This window comes from Lepidothrix coronata, unplaced genomic scaffold (assembly GCF_001604755.1).
Source record: "Lepidothrix coronata isolate B3197 unplaced genomic scaffold, Lepidothrix_coronata-1.0 Scaffold37, whole genome shotgun sequence".
NCBI lineage: Eukaryota > Metazoa > Chordata > Aves > Passeriformes > Pipridae > Lepidothrix > Lepidothrix coronata.
The window spans coordinates 1,399,787-1,422,122 of NW_016690217.1; positions in this window are offsets into that span (position 1 = coordinate 1,399,787).

The following is a 22,336-nucleotide window of genomic DNA, read 5'->3' on the forward strand; positions in this document are numbered from 1 at the left end:
TGAACCTCAGGATTAAAGGGTGGGTTCAGTTCTGCGCAGGCTGCATCTCACCTAAAAAATCCATTGCGTAGGCTTTGAAGGCTTTACCCACATGCAAAAAGTCCTGTAGCGACGGGCGAGGGTCGAAACGGCAGGTGAAAGGTGCACTGGAAGCCGCAGACCCAACCCTGCATGCAGGCGGTTCAGGATATTGGTCATTTGAGACTGACCGGAGATGACAGTCTCTTGGGGCAGCACCCTGAATGACCAAGCAGCCTTTTCAAGGACAGCACTGCTTGCTCCACTCGGAGAGGGGCCTAGAAAAGGTGGCCTAAACAAAGCTCATCTCCTCCTTCACCCGGTTGGTTAACCGCAAGCCAACGGGCATCTTCCTCCAATGCAGTCGAACAAAGATCAAAAGACAAAGGCACGCACCTGCCTCCAAAGGTGTACCTAAATTAACTCTAGCATGTTGGAACATCAGAACCATTCTCGATTCTGCAGATGGCGGACGTCCAGAGCGTCGGTCTACCCTAATTGCCCATGAGTTGGCTCGTCTCAACATCGACATTGCTGCTCTCAGTAAAGTTCGCCTTCACGAAGAAGGCAGCCTCAGAGAACATGGTGCCAGTTACACACTCCTTTGGTCTGGCAAACCCAGAACCGAAAAACACCTCTCAGGAGTCGGCTTCATGATCAAAAACTCCATTGTTCCTAAACTTGAAAATCTGCCAACAGGTCACTCTGACCGCATTATCTCCCTACGCCTTCCACTAAACAACAAGCAACACATAGTCATCTTTAGTATATATGCCCCAACTCTCCAAGCTGACCCTGCTGAAAAAGATAAATTTTACACTGACTTGCACCTCCTTACCTGAAAGGTTCCCGCAGACGATAAGATCATTATCCTTGGTGATTTCAACGCCAGAGTAGGCAAGAATTTTGAAACCTGGAAAGGAGTATTAGGCAAGCATGGTGTTGGAAACTGCAACGATAATGGTCGACTTCTGCTTGAATTCTGTGCAGAGCAACAGCTCACCATCACTAATACTATCTTTCAGCAGAAAGATAGTCTGAAGACAACCTGGATGCACCCCAGATCCAAGCATTGGCACCTCATCGATTATGTCTTGGTGCGACGGAGAGATGTCCGCGATGTCCACCATACCCGCGTAATGCCAAACACACCATCGACTTGTGTGCTGTAAACTCAGTTTCAAGCTCAAATTCAAACCAAAAAGGGGCAGCATCCCAAGGAGAAGACTCCAAGTTAACAATCTCCAATCAGCCACAGTAAGAGACAGTTTCCAGGCAAACCTTCAAACTAGGCTTGAAAACCTTCCCACAGTTTCTGCAGATTCCTCTCCTGAAACAATCTGGCACCATATTAGAAACAGCATCCTGCAATCTTCTGAAGAATCCTTAGGCTTCTCCCTCAAGAAGAACAAGGACTGGTTTGACGAAAACAACCAAGAAATCCAAGACTTGCTGAGGAAGAAGAGAACCGCCCACCAAGCACACCTTGCACTCCCATCCTGTCACGCAAGAAAAACAGTCTTTCGTCTCGCATGCAGCAAGCTCCAACAGAAACTCCGTGACATCCAGAACAAGTGGTGGATCGATCTAGCTGAAAAAACTCAACTATGCGCTGATACGGGTGATCACAAAGGTTTCTATGAGGCCTTGAAAACAGCATACGGGCCTACATACCAAGTACAAAGCCCTCTACTCAGCGCAGATGGGCAAACACTTCTAACAGATAAAACCTCCATTCTGAATCGATGGTCTGAACACTTTCAGACTCTTTTCAGTACCAACCGTGTAGTCCAAGACTCAGCAATTCAGTCCATCACAGAACAACCGGTGAAACACGAACTGGATACTGCCCCCACTTTAGGAGAAACCCTCAAGGCCATACAGCAGGTGAAAATTGGCAAGGTAGCTGGGGCTGATGGAATTCCACCAGAAATTTGGAAACATGGGGGCCTTGCACTTCACACCAAATTTCATGAGTTTGTGGTGCGCTGTTGGGAGCTCGGCGAACTACCATCAGACCTTCGTGATGCAGTCATCATCACTTTGTATAAGAAGAAAGGAATTAAATCAGATTGCTCAAACTACCGTGGCATTACTCTGCTCTCCATTGCTGGCAAAATCCTGGCAAGAATACTCTTGAACAGACTAATACCCGCTATAGCAGAAGGAATCCTTCCTGAAAGCCAGTGTGGTTTCAGAGCCAACAGGAGCACCACAGACATGGTATTTGTTCTCAGACAACTGCAAGGGAAGTGTAGGGAACAGAACAAAGGTCTTTATGTAACCTTTGTCGACCTCACCAAGGCTTTTGATACTATGAGCAGAAAAGGTCTCTGGCAGATTTTGGAACGTTTAGGTTGTCCCCCCAAGTTCCTTAAAATGATCATCTCACTCCATGAGGATCAGCACGGCCAAGTCAGATACGGCAACACACTTTCTGAGCTCTTTTTAATTAAGAATGGTGTGAAACAAGGCTGCGTTCTTGCTCCTACCCTATTCACAGTCTTTTTTAGCATGACGCTCCAAAGGGCCACAGCAGACCTTGATGATCAGGATGGTATCTACATTCGATACCGTACTGATGGAAGCCTATTCAATCTAAGGTGACTGAAGGCCCACACTAAGACCTTAAACCATCTTATCCAGGAGCTGCTTTATGCTGATGACGCCGCTCTTGTTGCCCACACAAAAGGAGCTCTGCAGCGTTTAACATCCTGCTTTGCAGATGCTGCTGAGCTCTTTGGGCTGGAAGTCAGCTTAAAGAAGACAGAGGTTCTCCATCAACCTGCGCCTAAGGAAGTCCCCCATCATCCCCACATCACCATTGGCCAATCAGAGCTCAAATCAGTCCAACAGTTTAATTACCTAGGTAGCCTCATCTCCTCAGATGGTAAGATCGACGGAGAGATAGACAACAGGTTAGCAAAGGCATATAGTGCTTTTGGAAAACTCCATAAAAGAGTATGGCGTAATAAACACTTGAAGAAAAGTACCAAGATCAATGTTTACAGAGCCACTGTGCTGTCTACTCTCTTGTATGGTTCCGAATCATGGGTCATCTACCGCCACCACCTGCATCTCCTAGAGCGCTTCCATCAACGCTGCCTCCGTACAATCCTAAACATCCACTGGTCAGATTTTGTGACCAATACATCTGTTCTAGAACAAGCAGCAGTCACAAGTATTGAGGCCATGTTGCTGAGAACACAGCTGCGGTGGGCAGGGCACGTCTCAAGGATGAAGGACAGCCGCCTCCCTAAGATCTTGCTTTATGGTGAACTTGACGCTGGCTGCCGCATCAGAGGAGCCCCAAAGAAAAGATACAAGGACTCCCTGAAACAACATCTCAGCCTTGGCCATATTGACCACCATAACTGGTCTACTCTGGCCTCCAATCGGGAGGCCTGGAGACACGCCATCTATAACGCAGCTGTCTCCTTTGAGAACACACGCAGGATCACTCTTGAGGAGAAAAGGCAACGCAGAAAGAACCGTGTATTGCAGAATACATCATCTAAGGAGTCTTTCTGCTGTGCCTTTTGCAATCGGATATGTCTGTCACGTATTGGCCTCATAAGCCATCAGCGTGCCTGTAACAAATGCGGATAGAGCCTTCCCAAATCTTCGTTCGCGAAGCTTAGCCATGAGTGGTGTGTGTACTGCACGGTAGTGACATGACACGATGGGGAATTACATAACATCTCATTATTTAGTAGTATCCCTAATATTCCCTCTCCCTCCACCAAATTACTTGTAGTAAAACTGTATATATGATAGACATGACAACTGGACTTGCCTTTAAAATATTAGGATTGGCTATTCAGATCTCAACTGTACTTCATGTTTTCTTCATTGTTTCCTAGTGCTGAGATCAGTCAACACAGTTCTGAATTGGAATTTCATCTAACTCTTGTGACTTTGACTCATGTTAGTGATTCAGCCATTCTAAATACCACTTGAGAAAGCCTGTGTACAGACTATTAAGGAAAGTCCTTTTGTGGTACAAATGTGATGTGACAATCTTATTTTTTTTTTATCTTCAGAATTAGATTCTAGTGTCTTAACCTCTTCAGGAGAAGGACAAAAGATAACAACAGAAGCTGGTTAAGAGTGCTTAAAAAGTGTTCTTTCACAAGTAAGTGAAAGGCAGTGGTCAGATGAATTCCTCAGGCAAACACTCTAAAACACTTGAAATCAGCATTTCTCTGCAACAGATTGAAGTAGTGCTCAGTTACAGTATTTCGTGAGTAAATGTTTATTAGCACAAGGTGACAGAAAAGAGATTCCCTGTACAGATAAAGACAGCTCAGTAACAGAGCTATGCACAAGACCTTAGTCACAGAGGAAAATGTTACTGACAAAGAGAGGCCAGAAATAATTGCACGTGAGCTGTATTTTCAGTGACTTGGTGGGAGAAGTCTCAGAGCAGTCAGTGGGAGATGTGAAGTGATGCTCCACGGCAGTGAACAGAGTACTTTCCTGGGTAGGGCTGCCAGTGGTTTTTACCTTTCAGGTCCTCTAAAAAGCACTCTGGTAGATACGCCTTTTATTCTTAAACTTAACCTGTTGAGACTAGGCCTGGTTGTCACAGGTAGAAACAGTGTATGAATCCTCAGATTGGGAACCACTGACCACAGCCAATTTTTTCAAACATAAACTCAGTAAACCCAGCTGAGCAGCTCTGTTCCTGGGGGTTGATGTAGCTGATGCTTAAATGTGCACTTCTCTACAACTTTCTCCTGGTGTATCTCATGCTGAGCTTCTAAAAATGGAGACAATCAGAACACATACCTGAAGCTGAAATATTGGCTGTGAGTACATTTCTATGGATAGACACAAAAAGTGAATATATTTCCTCTGATTACACTTAAAGTTGCCTGGAACTGGACCAGCTTTGGCCTGTAGATCATATGGCTTCACTACTATGACTCTGAGACTGAGTTAATAAGGTGTGCTGAACAAGCTCATGTGTCTCGGCACCTGTCTCCAGAGCTACTTGAGGAAACACAAAAAGAGATGTACCCTTTGAGAAAAGCTGAATACTTCTTTTGTGTTAATTGCAAATGCTTTCTTTTAAATCTGCTCTATTAATTCTATGGAGGTTTTCGAATTGATGAACTCGGAGAATGGAACTTGTATACGAAGCTGAAAAAGAAAGTCCTGAAAAAGAAGTCCAGCTCATTTATTTATAGGGTAAAACTCCTTGCCTCATGCTGTATCAACTTCATTTCTTTTAATCCTATTATTCTCAAAATCTTGGCTATTTTGGAACACAAAAATATCAAAGACCCACAAACCATACTTTTATTTAAACTAGTTTCCATGTGATGATACCTCAGTCAGTGGAAGGATAATAAAGGCACTTTACCATGAACTTTTTCATGTCCATTTAACACACAGCTCGCATGAGAATGTTGCACTTTCTACTGCTAGTCATTCATATACTGACACTTTGAAATTAACAGTTTAGTTCCTGTGCAGTTTTCATGATTGAACTCACTAAATATGGAGATACTTCAAGTTGCAAGCAAAACTTGTTCATATTCGAAATAAATTTGACTAGCCATATTTATAGTAATTAAATATTTTGTAAGCATAGGTTTTCAGTATTTGCCACTATTGCTAGCAGTCAGGATTTTAAATTGAAATAATTACTGTTGCATCACCAATGTAGTGTCTTTTGTAGTGCACACTGATGTCCTTTACAAAATGAATGTAATAAGCTTGAATTTTCTGTTCTCTTTAGTAAGAAGCTTGCTTGATAAACTCAAATAAAATGTAGAGTACATCTGAATCATACTTTGGTACTACTTCAAACCTGCTATTCATGAGTAAAGAAAAGTTGTCATGGAAACTTGAGCTGAAAGATGCAAGACAATAATTTTATTCAAATCCTTTATTCAATGAATTTGTTCTCTTTCTGTTTAATTAGGTATGAATTATTTGTGGTTTCCTTGTATTTTTCTGTTAGTTGAAATAAGTTGCTAAGCAATTTCTAATAATGTAATTTCTGAGTATAACTTCGCATGTATTAATATGTGACATTTTAAAGGTTTATTAGTTTTGATTGAAAAGAGTGTGTTGCTTTTCCCTGTACATCAGGTATGTTTCTCTGCCCTTAAAAAAATATTCTTTTTTCTTGAGTTCATGTTTTTGTTCTGAATATTTCTAATTTTTGGATATTCACTTAACAGGCCATCTTCTAGGAGACATTCCTGTCTGTCCACCTATTTATTATAATATTTGTTAAATATAAGAAGACAAAAGGGATTGAATTTATTACTTGAGCATACTGGAACAGAGTTTCTTGAAGAACTTTTTCCCAAGCTGATTGACTAATTAGGAAGCAATTTATTTAACAATATATGACCAGAGTGCTTCAAAGAGGATCTACTGAGTGAAATACATTTCTGTCATGAGCAGAACATTATACATTTGGGAACAGTCATTAAGTTAAAATTAGTTGTTTCCCTAGGCTTTTTAGGAATTGTAAGCAATTTTTGCAGTATATTTTGTCACTTTTTTAGATAGAAAATGTAAAAATTGTTCTGATATATGAACAAGCAGGTACGTAATGGCTGCCTCTATAAAAGCTGAAACTGAAATAGAGCCAGGTATTTTTTTGTGAGTTGATCAAATGCAAAATTTTCAGGCTGTTTGGCTTTGTAGTCTATTTTCATCATGACCATAGTAATTTGCTTAATATTATACTTAAAAATGTTAGGATTTTTTTTTCCTGATTCTTAGTGAGTGTTAAATAGACTGGACTGACATCCATGGAAACTAAATTTGTCTGTGAATTCACAGTTTTTATCTAGACTGTAGAGTTGATCTGAGTGAATTTCTTCTAACAAAATTGTTCTCCTGGGCAAGTTACATTTAAGAGTGGAAAATGCCTGTTTCTGCTCCACAGGGCTCTGCAGATGCTTCTATAGTCTGATTTTTTATGCAACTTTGTGCTCATTTACCCCTGTAGTCAGGCTGCTTCCCCCCGCCCCGCACCTATATCTGTTATTGTAATTTTCATGAATTTTTGATATGTTTTTCCACTAGGGTTGTTCCCTGAGTGTTGACACTGAGCATACCCAGCCACTGATGTTAAGTAGGGTGTAAATTAGTTCTGCTGTGAAGAAGTGTGGCTAGCACAGTAGCTGGGTGGTTCTGGCCAGCGGTAGCCTGACTGACTTGTCAGCAGTTTCAAACTCCTGGGAGATGGGTTGGTTTTCTATAGTTTTCATTCCTGTATAGAGTATTTTGGAAAAGAGACTGAGGTCAAGCCTCTTTCAAGAGGCTTCAAAATCAAGAAAGATTTTGCCAGTATATTTTACATGAGTTTGGCTGAGCAAACAGCTTTTCCCAGTAGAGCTGCAATGCAACTTTACTAATGTATACCAGCAAAAACCTTTTTTTTTTTTTAATTTTTTTTTTTTTCTCAAGGTCTTTAACATGTTTTGATACTATGACACTGACCAGCATTTCTGGACATGTGGTTGCAGTGTGATAACAGTGTAGGACTTGAAAAGTTGAACTTCAAGAAATGGAAATGGAGATACTGACTGATAAACAAAAGTTAGTCATAAAGACTGTCCTTTCTCTCCTTGATGTGCCTTTCAGTGAACCAGGCTTTATCTGCACAAGTGAACAACTGCTTGTTCACTTTTTTGCTACCCAAAGATTGAGACAAATAATCCCATAGTTTCAGTTGATGTAAACATGAATAGAACTTTCCTTTTGATGTAAAAATCTTGTCTAATCTTCATTTTGTAGTTGTCCTTTCCTCCAACAGAAATATCTGGGTTGGCTTCAGAATCATAGAAGTAATTGTTTATTGATTCTCTCTAATCTTTTTCAGGTGATCTATGAAACTTAGTTCAATCCCTACATTATTGTAAGCTTTGTCAAAGTCACTCTTTTTGCCTACATAGACTTTGAAAAAGTGTTGCATGAAAAAGGTCTCATTCAGACAGCATTTTAGATCCTGAAAACTGTCATAACAAACAAAATAAATCATCTTCCTTTTTTTCAGAACCTAGTGTTTGACAGACCTTGCTTAGGAGACAAGTAGCTTATGCTTAAGAAAAGATAGTGTAAAGCAAGTTAAAGGGCATTACTTGTTTAGAAGACTAGTAACAACATGTTTAAATAGACTACATAAAAACTCTGTTTAGTGAGAAAAATCCAGTGCCAATGTAAAAAAGAAACAAAGAATTAGTTTTCCTCTGTTTCTCAGTTACCTGTAGAAATTATTTATGCAAAAAGTGAAGAACTTTATTGTTAGCAAAAATCAGTCTCCAATTACTAGTGTTTGTGCAGAGTAAAATAGCATTTCAGAATAACAGTAGCAACATCATCATCAAACCAGTGTGAAGTCCAGTGCTTGATTTAGTTTCTAATCCCAGGCTATTTTGGAACTAACTTTATGTGAGGTGTTGGAGGCTTGGGGTTAGAGGAGCTTTTGAAATAACAGGGTTTGCATGTTTCATGGTTTAAGGGTTTATGATCTTAGGTTTGGACATCTACATTATCCTGCTCATCAGAAAACCTCTGAACATATTTCATGACTGAGGGCAATGGTTTTGTCTGGCTTAATTTTCAGAAGACTAGAGGGGGATCTTGTGGTAGTCTAGAGCTGCAAAATGAGGGCTGTTTAGAAGATGAAACCATGCTGCTCTCAGGGGTGTGTACTTGTAGGGCAAAGAACAGCAGTCCCAACCTGCAGCAAAAGAGATTGTAACTCTAAGCAAAAAATTGTTAACTGTGAGAATGATTAAATACCGGTGCAGGTACCCCAAGAAGATGTGTTTATCCCTTGAAATTTCATGGCATAGGGCAGACACTGAGCAACCTAATCCAACTTGGAGGCTGCTTGGAGGCTAGTTCTGCTTTGGATAAGAGCTTGGATCAGACAACATCCAGAGACAACTTAAGTGATTCAACTTGAATAAAGAGTAGATGTGAACAAGATGAGGAGATAGACATAGCTAAAAGTTCACAGGGAAATTTCCCCAAATGTTACATATTTTCTATGGGGCTTGTGTTTTCAAAGTCTTTTTCTTGCATTTATTAGTGTTTTAAATGGTATTTTGGATAAAACTTAATTCCATTTATAACAGAAGTCTTTGAAGAAAAGCTTAATTTTTGAGATTTTAAGTTGTCTGTAGTTTTTTTTTCTTTTTCCTCTAAGTAGATAGACTATATTGACATAAAACTTTAGGTACATCAGCAAACATTTTATGTCTTGTCATTTATGGCATCTGCTTCTTCCACTTCAGACCATCCATTGCAATTATCACAACATCTGAGTCTAGGAACACTAGTGATAAACAATTAAATTTCTTATTAGCTAGCTAGCTAGCTCTAAAAATAGACTTTATTCTCTATCAGTCAACAACACCTGTGATGGAATTCTAGTTTCATTTCTGCCTTCAAATGCACAAACCATGAAATTACCCAGTAGAATTAGATACAGAGCCTATCGTGAAAAATAAAAACTGGAAAGTATAAAACAATTGTGTTCCATGTGCTATATATAGTAATTATATCCTTGGCTTTCTCCCCCATAAGAGAAAAAGAGTCTCTTTTGCTGACACTAAACAGGTGGCCAACCCACCATGTGTGGAGATAAGAATGGTGAACAGAGAGGAATCAAAGTATCATTTTGATAATGACAAATATATTTATTTTTAAAGAAAGATGTTTAGTTTGATATAGGTCATGTAGGAGTCAGTAATGGAAAGTTAAGAAAGCTAAGATAACTTTCAAGCTTTTTCTGTAAAGTTCTTTTAATTATGCTTGATTTATTTTTTTCTCTAAATTTGGATGCTGAATGTATTTACAAAACAGGCTCATGGGGAGGTGTATTGAAGAGAGAAAGGTTTTGGTCTTCTGAGTGGACTATAGAACATGCTCTCTTGCTCATTTCACCTCTGCCTTTCTTTTGGCAAAATCTTCCTGAACCTGTAGTGCCTGTAGAGACAAATATTAAGTGCTAGCAGCACTGTGAGTAAGATGTTGGTTATAGTAAGAGAGAGGAAAGGTCAGATAATTGGAGCAAATGTATAATTGGGGTCAAGTTATTGAATACCACCCATCTTCTGAGAGGTGGGGAAAAAAAGATGAAGGGAATGGGAGAAAAGTAAAATACCTGACTTAAACTGTTTCATGGGCAGTTATGCTGTTTCTTTTTTCTGCCTGTTTCCAGAAATAGACTTTACAATAACTTGAGAATTAAATAATTTAGCAATTATTTAAATAACAAATTCTATAAAGTTTAATTAACCAGAATACACCCATCAGAAACATGAACAAATGTAGAACAGCAGGGAATAGATCTACCCACACAAATTCTCTTCTCAAAAGACATAGCACAGATAATTGCCTTCCTTTGGGTCCAAGCGTCTAGAAACCATTTGGAGCTTTTTAGGATATTCCAGTGAGGAAATGAGACCAAGCATTTGAGTTGAGTTAGTTTGTTCGGGTTTATTTGCTTGCAATAACACAGAAAATCTGGGTTTATTTTTTTTGAGCAGAGGAATAATCAAGTAATATCCTCCCCACTGTCTTTCAGTTTAGGGCTAAGCCTGGTTTTGTACCTATTTCTGCACCACAAGCAAATCTAATTTTTTTTGGTCTTCCTCTATCAGCATCTCACTCCTTTTCTAACTGAAGTGCCCAGCATCCATTCAAGCTTCAAATAAAAACACATCAGATTCCTTTTACCTACAGGAAAAGGATTAAAGGATTGCTTTGCCTCTTCAGTGAGGGGAAATGGTTGAACCAGGTTCAACAAGATTTAATTCGGTGTCGAACAATATTCATTGCAGTGGTCTAAAAAATCCCAGGCAGTTTTTTTGAAATATGGGGGTGTCCTGGAACTTAAGTCATAGAATAAGACATCCACCATAATTTCCTTTCTTGCATTTTTCAGGGCTCCACATGGAGTAGCACCTTTGGCAGATGCAATAACAGTATCCCATGAAAAAAGAGTAATTTTTCCAAACAGGCAGCTCTCACATTATTCAGGTCAGAGATTAGGCTGTTAAATGTCATTTAGAGTCCAACGGACAATTTATTAAGATCAAGGAGTGTCAAGGAAATGCTATGACTGAAAATCAAATCCATTTTCACTTTTCCAAGTTTGAAAGAGGAAACATCATTAAGGTCACACTGCAGTACAACAAGGTGAGCAAGGTGTGTATAACAACAGAGATGTCTAAACTCGAAATCTGTGTCCTAGGACCAGGACTAGACTTAGATGGAAAGTAGCTGCCTTGGCTATTGAAGCAATATGATTTTCTTAACCAATTGGGAAACCAGCGAAGGTCTTGTAAACAAGATAAAGAAGCATAAAAATAGTTGGTAGCGTGTAATAAGGTATTATTGTTAAGTGGGAGTAGAGTTCAATTGAATAGTTGACTTTTTTAGACAATCATACTTTTCCATAGGGAGGCTGAAGCGGCAGTGTTGTCCCAGTGTTGAAGGCATAGTGTCCCCGCTCTTTCCCAGTCCCCTCCTGGAGATCACCACCTTTACGGTAAACATTCTGGATGCTCACCAGTGAAGTCACTTGGGCCACTACTGTTTCCAGCCCATTACAGCAGCAGAATAAACTCTGGTCCAGGTTCAAGTAGTATTCTAGTTTGTGAACTGCGGTGATCACCTGTTGAAGCAGCTGCATTTGGTCTTAAAATCCTTACCCATATCAGATGGAGGATGGCTGAGCAGATAGCAGAGGATGAAGCAGTGTTGCAGTGGAATAATAGCTCCAAGCAGCACTGCGTTTAGCTGTCTAAAATACAAATACCAATTCTATCCATAATCTGGAAAGATGAAACAGAAGCCTGCCAAGATATAACCTGTCTAGAGCCTGGACAACTCAAATTATTTGTTTTTGCTAACCCACAGTCACTGCGCAGGTTTCTGTGAATTGCTCCAAAACTGGAAATAAATGAATTTTTCATTACCTTCACCCATGTGGAAAGCTTCTATAACATGAGAAATGTTCTTTGAGAATGCTACGTTGATGGGACCTGTATTAAAAATGTGTTTTAAATAAAATGGAAGGGAGAGTAAAAGGAGTGAGATAGAGACTGCAAAGAAAGCAGATGGCAATCTGATACGATCTAGTTCAAACTTCAAACAATAAAAATAGTCTCAATAATCTTCTTTCTGGGTGAAGGTTGAGACCCCCAGAATATATAAACAAAAATGTTTACACTATGTTCATGCCTTTGAGTGTAAGTGTAGGTATTTAATTACTATTTTTCACAGCTTTGGTAACTGTGAGTAAAAAATAGCTAAACTCATTGCTGTTTTTTTTAATATTTTTTCCCCTGTGGTTTGGCTTGGTTTGGTTTGGTTTTGTTCTTGGTTTTTTTTAAGATGCTTGCTGTTTCAATGGTTAGGTTTCAGTTTATATCCCAGTAATAATCCAAAAGCAAATCCACACTGTAGGTTTGTGTTTAGTGTATTCAAAACAAAAGTCAGGAGAATATATATTGAAAAGGTGTGCTTTATTATGTGTACATTTCTTTGAGATATTTTAAGGGGATACCTACATGTTTACCTGCAAATCATACACAGTGTTCTAAGATAGGTCAAACAATGGGAGTGTGGCTATCTGAGCTCTTACTCAGGTTCTCTTTTGATTTTATCTAATCTAGATGCAGCAGTTTCCATCAGAAATCTTGTAAGAGACTGTCCTGTACCCCAGTTTTTAGCACCCCAAATTCAGATGAGGTCAAATCCAAGTTCCGGTTGTGAACAGCCACTGCTGAAGGGGACATGTTGCCTTTTTTACCACTGTTGCTTGGTAGGTGATAGCAGAGAGTCACCACTTTCTGATCTGTGACATATGTCAGCTAACTTTATAAATATCCACAGGTTGGAGTATTCAGCAGGGCACATGCACAACACAGTATCCTATGCCGTCTTAGAGGACCTGCCTTACATCTTGCCAAGTCATGGTTTTAGGCAGAGCAAGTCCTGAACTATACAGACAAGTCCCATATATGTATCTATATCTCTATATCTATATATTTGTATCTATATCTATATATATCTCACATATTTATCCTTTTATTTCTGGAGTTGGATCTAATGCATAAGGAAATCAATATGCTTAGCTCACCTCTGAGTACATCAGAGTGGCATTGCTTAAACTGACTGATGTCTTGCACATAAATAGTGAATGAAGATCAGATAACCTAAGTGTGTGCATACATCCACTGGACACAAAGAGCTCAGGCAACCCAACCTAGATAATTTGTCTGATGTGGCATTTCTTCTGGAAGCACAGTTCTGTCTCTGTCTGCAGAGTGCCTTGTCATCAGTGCCTTTGTTCATATTATCATTATAAATATTATAAAACCCCCATGAAGCCCCAGTCCTTTACCAATGCCACTCCACAATCAAGAGCCCTGGAGAGTGGTCTAGGACTGTGGGGTTCTTTGTCTAGATTCAACAGCACAGCAAAACCAAAGAGATTTACGTGTGTCTGTGTGAGAGGAGAAGGCTTGGACTGGTCACAGCCAGTCTGCTGTGCTTCTTACTCCTCTATTTTTGCCTGCTCTGATTAAACTTGTTTTATAGGTACAACTGAGTTCTCGAACAGGATTGAATTTTTATGCCTGAAATTATTTGTTATATATTTATACCGAAGTGATACATCCACATACTAATGTAAACAGCATTTTTTTATCTTACAGAAATTTGTGTACTTGCTTTATTGGCACTTGTCTTCCCCACAAAAAAATCCATTTGTACGTGGATCAAAGAGATAAGGCTTGGCTGAACACAGGAGTATTTGTCTTTGTAAATTCTTACTCTCTTTCCAGGAATTAGGAGCTGGTCTCTACCCTTGCCTGTTATCTTGTCTCTGTGGTCTGGATAAGTTGTTGACATGTAAGAATTCGTTGAACACTATCTTTGTACCTCTGCTTTGCTCAATTTAACCTGTGGCAGCAGGAAATGAACTTTCTGAAAAAAAGTATTTCTCTCTAGAGGTTTTCTTGTAGACCTAATATGGTTACCTTCCATAGGATGAGAACAAATAGAGTCAATTACTTTTTGAACCTTTCTGTATTGTAAGCCTGTTCATGTATGGATATTTACTGTCTCATTGGATATGCACTTCTCCAGATAATTGGGTTCAGACAGACCAAATAATGCATCATTATGTCCACAAATAAGTGTTATGTTTTGCTGTATACCAGATGTATTTAATATCAGGATGTATATCAACAAGCATTTTACACAATATACTTGTGTAAAAATTTGAAGAACTTTTACCTAGATTTATCAGGAAAGGGGAGAATGTCTCGCATGATCTCTGATAAGCCACACTGAGCAGCAGCTAACATGCAGCATACATTTTACACTGAATCACTTTGTGTCTGCAGCTGAACCTACTCTAGATGAGACGATGTTGATCACAGAGGAGCAAGTGGACTCATAGTGTGTTTCTCAAATACAGCTCTGTAGTGAATAAGATAGGATTTTCTGTCCATGCCTTATATTGGTGTTGCTGAAGTACTGACAGCACCATCCATAATTCAGTGATAAAAACTGTAAAACTATACACACGAATGGCTGCTGTTCAAATACCAGGGTGCCCTCAGGCTTGACCAGTGATATCAACAAATATTTTTATCCCCACCTGACAGATTCTGAAATTGCAGAGGAAGTGAATATCTCACTTCAAATCACACCACAAATTAGAAACTACCCATGAGTGTTTAATGTAAGTTGTATAATATTCTGTATAATTTAGCAGATATATTTAATATATATTAAACACTCACTGATAGTTTCTAACTTACTGTGTGATTCACAGCTGTGTGAATCCATCCTTCAGTTTCTTAGTATATAAATAATAAAGCCATCAGTGTTTATATTTTAAAATTTTGTCCTTCTGTTATTTTTCTCATTCTGCCCACTGGCTGTTCTTTCTTCATTGGCATTAGACATGCACCTGGTAGCTGCTATGTTTTAAAAGGTGTCAACTAATCTGCTGTGGGCACTTAGAAAACAACAGTCTGCTAGGAGCATTTCTGAAAATCTTCTGTAAATCGTACCTGAAATTACAGTATCTTTATATTTGATCTGTGAATTAAGTAAACTTTTTAATCTGTAAATTAATCAAAAGCCTATGGTCCCTGACAATTCTGTGTGGCTAATCTTTTATTCTGGTGTTTATAACTATAAAAGAAAAAAGCCACTAAAACCAAGAAGCTAGCCAAACTTGGTACTCATTCTTTCTGAAAGAATTATACCATAAATATAAAGAGATTAGAGCATATTTAATTATTTGGGTCTAGATTTCATGTGGGATGCATTCAAAGTAAAATGTGAATGCGAGAATAAATCGCTTACACCTGTGAAACCAGAAGCTGCACAGTCAGGGACATTTATTTACCATGCAGAGGGAATATTTCCTTCTAACTCATTTATAGAATTCTTCTCTTCAACAATATGGAAGCAATTTTGTGGTCAGTGGGATCTGTTGGATGTCCTTTCCTAGTTTAAGAGTTAGATATTGTACATGAGGTATGCAGTCCTGTGTGTAATGTACTCCATCTGTTACAAGACTGAAAGGCACATTTGGTGCACATGCCTGCCAAATGAACTGCTGTGGGCTGCCAAAGTGTAAGATGTTAAAAGGGAGTGAAGGTTGAATTTCCTGATTCTCTAATGCCTGCAATTGGAAAGTAATTTCTAGTGTGACGTACAGTGGAAGAATACAGATTTATTTATATTCCTCTCTCTTTGGTGTTTCCAGTTGTTTCCCCACCTTCCACTCGTGTCCACAGTTATTTCTCTCAGCAGTGAGCGGAGGTTTGCGGACATTACTCAACGTCTCCTTGAGGTGCACAATCAGGCATCCTGTTTTTCCCTTGGAATCTCCTTGCCTTCTGTTTCAAAAATATCACTTCTCTGCTAGAAGTCATGGCTACCAGCAGAGCTGGGATTTTTTAAGCCTAGGAACCAGACCAATGAGAAGATTCTGGGTGCGTGATGCATCCAGTTAAAGCAGTGGAGACTTGAAATAGTTCCAGGCTTCCTACCCCATTAAGGTAGGAAGCATTCCCACAGCCACAGAGGAATGTACCTCCTTGCTTTTCCTCCATTTCCTTCTGCTTGGCGCAAGAGTGCCTTGAGGTAGACAGGAGGACATGGCACTTGGACAATTGCAGGCTGCTGGTGCCTTGCCAAGTTGTGTTCCTCCTGCTCAGCTCAGAGTCCTGTTCTTGCTGCTCCTCAAGCTTTGCTCTGCAGAGTTAGTCCTTGGTCAGTGGAGGAAGGAGGAGGAGGACAGACAGATTTTGGGACACGGTTTGGCCTCAACTTCCTCCTGTGGCATAAAAATGCTCCCCTTCTCCTCTCCCCAGCAATAAGGAGAGGGCAGTGGAAGTTTTCAGATTCTGAACTGTGCAATCTGGGTACTGTCTGCATCAGCACTGTGCAGGACTGACACCATATGCTCAGATTGAACAAAGACAGAGTGATCCAAAGCCCCGTGTCCCCATGGTCTGTGGAAAAGAGTTCTAAAACTTGAATGAAAACCTGCTTCTGTTTTGTTGTGAGGACATGCACATAGTAAGTGTGTGGATGATGCAAGGGACAGGACCATTTGGAAATCTGAATATCTGATATTTAGAATACTTGGCTGCTTGACTCCCTGAGGGTCGTGTGTGTGAACAGAGGACATATGGTGATGGATAATAGGTGCAAAAGAACAAAACACATTGATGTCAGCAAAACAGCAATGAAAAGTGAGTAGGTGTACAATGAAATCTGCAACAGCCAGATCATTTCTCTTCCTGCTTTCTCCATGTCTTCCATTAATAAAAGATAAGTCTGTCAAGGCTACTGTCTAGACTGCGTATTGGAGAAATTTCTGCAGAAACAATGGGACCACAAAACAGATTGTGTTGAAACTTGAAGGTTTTAACAGGATTAAATTCTGGTGTCCCTTTTGAGAATGTTTGCTTTTGGGACATTCTGCTTGAATGGGTAGTTCTTGGATGTGGTAAAAGGGTTGAGGTTTCCCTTTGGCTGTGCAAACACAGATGAAAGCTCTGATTTAGACAGAACTGTTGTGTGCCTTAATTTAATTGAACAAACACTATCAGCTATAATGAAAGCAAAGTATTTCTTTGCTGTACTGCGGGGGGGGGGTCTTGCACTTCTCAGGGATGGATTATAATGTTGACAGGATCTACCCTAGCACAGTTCGGTATTGTCTTTCTCTTTACTGCTTCTCATGGGGATTCATGTTGGTAAAAGACCCCTAACATTAAAAAAGCAAGAGAAAGTGATGATGCATAAAATATAACAGAGCAGAATTACGTCTGACCCAGAACTCTTTCTAAGTAATCAGTGAGGTCAGCTGTGAGTAATGGTGGCAAAGCGCAGGGAATGATATAGCTTAATAAACCAGAAATTTTTTGTAGGCAGTCCAGTGCAAATTTAAGTTAAGGTACTGGTTCTGTCCCTGACTACTCAGTTTTCTACATGCCTGGTAATGGGTAATTTCACTTGTCTCCTGACTGCTTTCTGGATGGAAGGCACACCATGAGAAATGCTCATGTTTGCAGCATTACAGCAGTTCCCTGCAGCTTGGAAAGCTGGGCAGCAGCCACTGAAACTTGGTGTAGTTTAAGGTCAGCAGTAATGCTGATCCATCCTGGGCAAAGAACTAATATGGCTCCAAGGCTGGCTGATTCCCCCTCTAACTCAAGTTCTGTAATATACAGGGGATGAGTAAATCCAAGGATCCAGAGATAACAGCAGCCATTTAAGGATATAAATACTTTTTATTGGTACCTAGTGAAGAATTGAAGCCAGGCCATGGCATGTTATTAGCTACTCCTCTTATCATAGGTCTGTGCATGAGTGAGAGAAACAGGATGACAGGTGTCTCACATAAGGACCTAACAGCAAAAATTACAGATAAAGCAGAGGAGGAATTTTTCTAATTGATAAAACAGGGCGTTATTCACCTAGGTTCAAACAGTGGCTGAAAGCACAGTTGCTTTTACAAAACCGAAGTAAGTAAGTGCTTGTCTAAATACAAAGTTTTAGCGAAACTCACAAAATGCAAACTCACAGCAAGAGTGTGAGAGTTTGTCTAAATTTTGGATTGCAAAGGTATTTTTCAGCTTAAGCACAAGGTATCACTTCACTGATTCCAAAGTCTCAACTCTGAAAAGGTTTATTCAAGACTCCTGGGGGATCCAGTGGGAGCTAACGCTCTGGTTAGGCTCCTGGATCTAGATGCCAAGCTTTTCACATGGAAGTAACTGCAATTGCCTCAGCAACCATGTGGTGTGGGACAGAACTTTCAGGATATGCTGCCTGAGGACAAGAATGATTAATACTGCAGTAAGCAATGGTGCAATATTCTGCAGCACATCACAAAAAAAAAAAAGGACTTAAAAGTGAAGTGGATGTCACTGTAAGCTGGAACTTGGTCAGCGACAGATAAGTTGAAGGTGGAAGAAAAGAGAAGACAACTGTACATATGGCAAGGCTTCCTCAGTTGCAATTCCCTGAAAACTGAAGCTGTAATGGACTCCTTTGCAGCTGACTAGGATAAATAAACAGATCTCTCATTTGTCTCAGTGGATTCTACCTGCTGAGGTGTAGAGGGGTGCATATTTCTTGTTTTCAGAAGGCACTGTAAAGAGGGGAAAGAGGAAAGCCTTGGGCAGTTGAGAATTAGGTGCCCCAGAAGCACTTCTAGATATTCTGAGATTAATAAACAATCCACAGTCATGGTCATTGCAAGACAATAATGTGAAGGGTTATATAAGTACTGAGTAGCCACAGAAGAGTTAATTTCAGAGAGAAAAAGATAGATAAGTGACGGAAAGCTGGAGGCAGAATGTGATTGCAAACACTTTCATGAACACATTTGTAGAAATCCCTGGAGATGGGAGCAGACCTTAAACCACAGGGAGCCACGCACTGAGTGAGAAGGAGGTACACCCGGTCAGCACTGCTGTTCAATATATTTTGCTTCCTGCAGCCCTACCCCTCTCCCCCAGGATGATGAGCTCATAGCAGATACTCTTCCACTTGGCTGTGTGCCACAGACTGAAGTGGATCTGGAATGTGATCTGTATTAGCAACAAGCTCGTGCTGTACTGAGGCAATTTTTAGTTGATGTAATGCCTCTCATATAATTATGATATAATTGGGATACAGTCGTTCAGGCTAACCTATGGCTGCATGATCTCATGCTTTTTTTGTGGGCAGATTTTACTCAGCCTGTTTGGCAACTGTCTCAGCAACAGGCCATGGTAGAATTCTTCTTCCATTTGTCTATAAACATTATATTCCTTCCCGATAGTGTAATATTACACATGGTTCTCAAAGGTCATACTAGCCATTTTGCCCTGTAATTTCTGTAATTCTACCTGCTTGCAGCTCAAGCAGCTTTGAAGCATACATACCTCCCTTGCATCTGATCACATACTTCAGTATGCCCTAAAGATACAATCATTTCCTTTCCTAATGGTAAATAACATTTCTCTTTCTAGATGGTGTTGAAAGTACTGCATGCAAAATGTAGACCAAAAGGACAATGAGATGTAATGAAGAGGAAAAAAAATGCAAGATGCATTCACTCATTATGGCTTGGGAAAATTCTTTGCATGTTATAGAAAGCTGCAGGTGTGATTGTCCTGGGGCCAGGGTGAGGACTGTTCTGATACTTCAGTGGCCTGCAGGCACAAACACCACCACACTCCTGTTTCTGTACTCAGATTGTACCATCATAGAAAAAAAATAAAGTTTAACTGCAGCAGTTTGAGATAAGCAGTAATCACTGCTGGCTACCTTTGTAAGAAGAAGAAAGACAGATTTGTCTGTGCCCATGGTTACAGTTTTATAGGTGCTCAAATATGTCTGCAGATGTCTGCTCCCCACTAGGAAAGCTGTGGGTAAAAGTGAGATTGTTGAAGTTAGGCAGTGAGATGCACTTTGTGTACAGATTGCTGCTGCCAACTTAGTGGAATACATGCTGAGTGGTTCTTAAATGCCTTCCAATCGATATTACAATTGGAACACATTTGCTCACATCTATAAGTGTATGTGAAATAAACTTCTGTAAAGTCAACAAGAACAAATGAATAATGCAGGTGCAGATTAGAGGCTTTTTTTAAGCAATAACCTCTGACAATCTAGGTGGCATCAGAAAAACCACAAATAGCAAGTTAGAAACCACCGATTTTATATTGGCTGCAGCAGTAAGTAATAGGAGAAATCTTCTTGTCTTTCCCCCACATTAATTTCCACCCTAGGTTAAATTTTGATCTCTGCTATTCTGACTATGTAAATTCTTATCATCAAACAAGGTAATCTCACGCAGTTATGAATTTACTATGTGCAATAAGGTTCAAGGACAGCCACTCTACATCATAACAGCATCTCATGCTCTAGTCCCAGTAAAATGGTGAGCTGCAAATCAGGAAAAGATAGACCAGAAGGAACTGTATTGTCATTTGCTATGGCCCACAGCTTTTAGGAAACCTTGTCAAGCAAAATTTCCAGGTACTGCATTAATTTTCCTAGAACTTTTTTTTTTAATATGTCACTTCCTTTTGTACCAAATGAAGTGTCTTTGGAGACTCTTTACCATGGATCAGCTAACAGATAACAGGGAAAAAGATAAGAGACTGTTTTTACAATTGGTGAAAAACTAATCAGAAATGGTCCCTAAGTATTTTTTTCATTTGTCTCAAGGCCTCTGGAGACGATCAGAAAGCATATTGTCATTAGGGAGACTTAAATTTTGTGAGATTTTCGCGCTTTAACCAGAAAAGAGATTTCTACCAGTCTCACTGAGTCAAATGTTTTTTTTTTTGACAGAGAGGACAAATTTTCAGAAATCAGGTAACCTAACACCTTAGCCTAAGTCACTGTAATGGGCCCAGGGGTTTGCTCTGAGCTTTGGAAATATGCAAGATTTGTGTTTAGTGAGTGCAATAAGCACAAGCCTTTGATCTTGGATATGGCCGCCAACTGGCAAGTACATGTGATGCTTTCCTTCCTGTGTTTGTGTTTTTTGTTTTTTTTTTTTTTTTTTTTTTTTTTTTTTTTTTGTTAACTTACTCCTTTTTAGGATTCCACAGCTCTTTCTTTGTATTCTTCCCATCATCCTGCTTTTATAATTTCTCAAACTTGCTACTGGATGAAGAAGTTATAATGAGAGAAAGACTAGAAGAGAAATACTAGGTGGTAATATTGTTGTGAGAAAGATAACAAAGAAGTAGAACAGGCATGAGGTGAGGAGGGAAAAGATACAATATAGAAGACAAGAAGTAGTACAAGCCATTAGGAGGAAGAGGCAAAGTTGTACAAATGGAGAAGTGACACCAAACAGGAACTGAATCACCTGGGGAAGAATCAAAAGCACAAAGAGTAACCACAGAGAACAGGCGGTAAACAGTTTGCCTTGTAGGAAGCATGCGCATGTACCTTGTGAGTGAGACACTGAAGTGCAGAGCATCAGGTTTGGGAACAGGATGGAGCAGAGAAACATCTGGCTGCCTTCTCTGTGGTTGTCCCTGTGAGTCTGAAAGGTGCCAGCCAAAAAGTGGGGTATTGGCAAGCTTCTCATCAGTGATTCTATGAACAAGGACAGAATGTGGCTGTGTGTAAATATTTGTGAGCATGAGGGATAAACTGATGTGATTTTGATGTCAGGAATGAGTGATGTGTGGATCAGAAGTCTTGCCTGACTGACACTAGGGAAAATCAAGGAAGAAGAAGGGAGAACTGTCTTTTCAACTGTTCCTTAGTCTCTAGTGTTGGAAGCTCCTGGTTTTGAGGCAGACAGGTTGGTAGAAGAGGTTCCATGAAGACTGTTCTATCCAAGACCGCTAGAAGGCAGCAGTATTCTGCTATGCTCTCTTGTCCCCCTTTGCCATGTCCTCTGTTGGAAATGAAAAGCCCAAAGTGGATACCACATTTTCTGGTCTTAAAAGTGGTTTAGCTGAACCAGTGGTTATTTAGATATAATCCCAACTTTAAATTAAGCTGCAAACTAGTTGCACTTACTTCTCAGCACAAAACTTTAAATTAGGGATTAATTTACCTTAATCATATTGTTTATCGAAACTCGATTAGAAAGGGTGACTTCAAAATGCAAATACTGCTTTTGAAATGTCATGACACAAACCTAACATGCTTCTTAATTATTCAGTGGGACATCGCAGTATCGATAGATGATATTTAATTTATTAAAGGCACAGTTTTCAAATTCATAAGCAGGACAGTTTTTATAGGAACCTTCCCATTTAATGTGCTCAGA